Here is a 4,466-nt window from a genome sequence, read left to right on the forward strand (position 1 = left end):
GGCACGTTATTGTCTATTAATGCACTAATATATGATAAATAAAAACTATACCACATGGAGATTATTAAAAACAAAATTCTCTATCTGTGTTTAATTGATTGTCAGCTTTTAAATTTACATTGCTGAACTTGCTCATCTAGAGTATTTGTTGAAGAAAATGAAGATAAATATTAAAGGTTTTGTTGTGAACTCTAGCTCAATGGTTTGTGAGAGTACTTTCTAGGCGAGAATTTGTCGATTCAAGTAAATCTGCATGCTTCCCATTTTGAAATGGAATGTGTCTTATGAGACTCTTTTTAGTTTTATTTTTGTTCAATTTTCTGCACCTTTCTTTAGAATCGTATCTTTTAGTTCAGTATTTTTTGAGCATTAATCAACGTAGAGAAAATCGAAATTTTACGTGAAATCAAAAAAGTAAATTAAGAACATAAAACATAAAATCTTAATGAGATTTAAATCGTAAAATCGTCAGACGTAGTATAAATTTCGTAAAATTGATAGACTCATTTAAAATCATAATATCAGAAGATTTTAAGAGTTAAATCAAAATTCTAGCTATTATGGCATTAGTCCTATTGACTATATAAAAAAAATCTATTAGAATGATTTCATTAATTATATAAGCTAATAGGGGAAATTAATAATTTTATTAGATTAATTTTATTAATTATAGTAAGACTTTATGAAAAATCAGTTATTTAGAGTAATTATTAATTATAGTAAGATGTTTTGGAAAATTAGTAAATTTATGGAATAACTTAATTAATTATAGTTTATGATGCTAATACGGACATGGAATACGATACGACACAAAATATGTCGATACACAAATTTTAAAATCTTAAAAAATTAAAGTATTTTTTAGATAAATTGTAATGAGATTTTAATATTTTATTAATATTAAAAGATAAATTAATTTTTTAATTATTTTTATTGTCTTATTTTAATTATATAAAGTATTTAAAATATTTTTTGTTTTAATAAATAATAATTGTATACTATTTCTAAATTTATTTCAAGAATACATATTAAGAATAAGATTAGACACACTAACACGTGATTGTATTTAGGTGTGTCAAAATATGTCTGAATTTTTTTTATTTTTTATTAAGACATAATTATACACATCAGACACGTATATCGAACAAGTATCATATTCGAAATGTGTCTGATACGTAAACACAATAACTCAATAAAATTTTATTAATTATAGTAAGATGTTACGAAAAATTAGAGATGTCAAAATGAACAAAATTAAATGGATTTTCCCGTTAAATAAAAAAAAATTCGCGAGACTCGTAGATTTTGGTAGCATGGAAATGAGTTGGTCTGCTGGACTAATTTTTTTCTTTGTTTTTTACGAAAGAGTGACGAGTACCTCAAATAAAATTATAACTTTTAAACACATTTCTTTCAATTTTTTTGTTAGTTTCTTTATTTGTTTTATTTTCTAATTTTTTTCATTTGAAAGTTGACAATTGATGTGTGTTAATATTTTTAAATATTTCATATTTGTATAATTGTATGATGATTACGGTTATAGATTATATGGTTTATTGTCGCCTTCTTCATTATTTGGAAATCTATACTTTAAAAAATTATACTTTTAAAATTCTCAAATAAATACTGCAAAAGAAATAACAAAAATATATGAATTTTCATATAAAAAGCTTACAATGTAACACTTTATCACCCTAAGCCTTATCTCTAACCGTAAAGTAAAGGGCGACAAAGCGTCACGACAGTTTTAAAGCTCATACAATAGTGTATATATAGAAAGGAGTAATAAGACTAGAAGCTTGATATAAGGAACAAGAGTTCAAAGATAGGTAATTAAACAGAAGAAACAAATCGCGAAGCATTCACACAAACTAACTAAAAGCGTAGGCACACAATATTAGGGGTGTGCATAGCCCGGCCCGGTCCGAAGATCCGGCCCGGTCCGGAACACTTTAGGGGCTAATTTGGTGTGATTTCATCGGGTCTAGGGTCGGGTATGGGTCTCAAAAATATACCCGGTCATTATTTCGGGTCGGGTCCGGGCCATAGCTCGGGTCACCCGAAATTGGCCCGGTGGCCCGGTCATCATACATAATTAATATTTTGTGTTATTAGTGATGGATGATGGCTATTATTATGTGAAATTTAAGTGTTGTAAACCTTAATATTTTGTGTTATTAGTCATTATATATAAGACTATAAGTTAATATTTTATATTTAAAATGCATAAGACTTTAGACTAATGCATAATCTTGTGTTATTTGTATTGATTTAAATATTTGTGTTATTAGGCAATATTAGTATTGATTATGGTTATGCTTTAATTTTAGAGAAGAGTTGGTTCCTATTATATTTTTTTAAGTGAATTTTACCATGTCAAATAATGATTGGAGTCTTGGAAATTTGGATATTTTTACATGCTAACTTACAAGAAGGTATCAAGGTAATATAATGTTAACGGCCATATAATATACAAAAGAGGACTAGTCACAGCCTATGGAGTTTAGGCTGGCTAGCCAAAATAGAATACAACAGAATTTTGATGTTTAAAACAGCTAACATCCTATCTCTCAAAGTTTTCATTAATATAAGCTTCTAAGGCAACAAAATATATAAAAGTGAGAGACTACAAAAATAAATCAAAATAAAAGTTGGATCATCCTCTGCTTTGTCACCATCCTCAAACTCACCGAGGTGGGTTGCGACCTGCATCTAAAAAACAACAACAACATATGGTATGAAAACCGGAGGTTCTCAGTATGGTAACAATGCTCAATAGATAAGATATAAGGTTCCGGGAAGTCAAAGGCAATCCTAGAACTTTACATCGATACAGATATTCAAGCTTAAAGAAATATATAATAAAACCATAAACAGGGTAATCTAACTTAAGCGATTTCTATTCTAACTATAGCCACTGCTGTCCCACAGCCTTCGCCAACCTACCTTCCATGCGATTCCATCACCACTGCCTACCGATCCTCCTCAAACTGGTAAAACACAAGTAATGCAGACAAGTAAAGTACAATTAATATACATATATAGCAGCTAGATCGATTAGCAATTAGGCTTATTATTCAATTAGGCATAACTCAAGTAATCAAAGCAAATAAACATGTAAAAGATGCATATGATGAATGTCTATCTTATTTTTGGCTCGCGATATCATTTGTCGATTCAAAGTTGCCAACCCGACACATCCTCTCGGATGTCACCTTTCTGCCAAGTTCCTGGAATATAGCGCCTGGCTCGCTGTGTGCACCCCTGGAATATAGTGCTCGGCTCACTTTTATGCATAACCCTAAGATATATTGCCCGACTCACTCTTATGCGCTCACTGGGATATAGTCCGACTCACTCTTATGGTAAAAAAAGTTATGCGAGCGGGATACTACCTCAATCCTCACATCTGAACGTAGATGGGATACCCCCACAGTCCTACGCCAGAATTACTACCTTGACAAGTGGGATTAAACCACCATTTTTGCCAGGCACATAGCGACATACCAATCAATACACATCATAATCATCATTCAGTGATCACTGCTCAACTCAACAAATTCATCAACCTTGATCTTCCAGAATTTCTCATCAACTTTCATATTCTCAGCTTATAACAACCCGAATTTTTAAAATTAAATTTTATACTTTAAATTTTAAAAAAAATAAAATAAAATTTAATTTAATTATGATTTATTCTATTATTTTAAATTATCTATTAAAAAATATATTTATAGTTACAGTCTAAATTGATTTTTATTATTATTATTATTATTATTATTATTATTATTATTATTATTATTAAAAAAGTTTCTATTGGGCCGAAGCCACTAGGAAACTAAAGGAAAAGAAATGAAAACTTTATATATATATATCTTACCGTGGATCACAATTTATTTGCATTAGTTTAATTATAATCATTCATATATATGAATAACCATATGTGTATATATATGTGCATATATATGAACGTGGCATGAAGGAACATACACATGTGTATATATATATGAAAAACTAAGACACCTAATCTAATATCACATTTAATCATCATCACCCAGCTTCCTTTGCTTCCATTTTTTTACTTTCACTAACGGTGAGGGTGAGAGACTGAAGCTGCATGAAGAAAACCATAAACCTTACCGAGCTTCTAACTTCAATTTCTTGAGATCCGTAACTCCAACAAAAAATCTAATCCGATAAAAGTGTTCGTATCTTCCTCCTCTACACGTTGGCATATTTTTTGTTCGGTGGAAGCTGACGGTGACATAACTTTCTTTTTTCTTGAGTTCGGCCAATTGGAGTTTTAGGAGGCACAGATGATTTCTGACGTTTTCTTCTTCAGCAACTCGGTCAGAAAGTTTCTCCGGAGCTATTGTTGATTTTGATTTCATACGAAGGTAAGGAATTTTATTTTTAAATTAACTGTTTTAAACTATGAATGCCATGGAAGTCTAGTGGGTATTTAT

Source organism: Arachis ipaensis, chromosome B09 (genome assembly GCF_000816755.2).
Source record: "Arachis ipaensis cultivar K30076 chromosome B09, Araip1.1, whole genome shotgun sequence".
Classification (NCBI taxonomy): domain Eukaryota; kingdom Viridiplantae; phylum Streptophyta; class Magnoliopsida; order Fabales; family Fabaceae; genus Arachis; species Arachis ipaensis.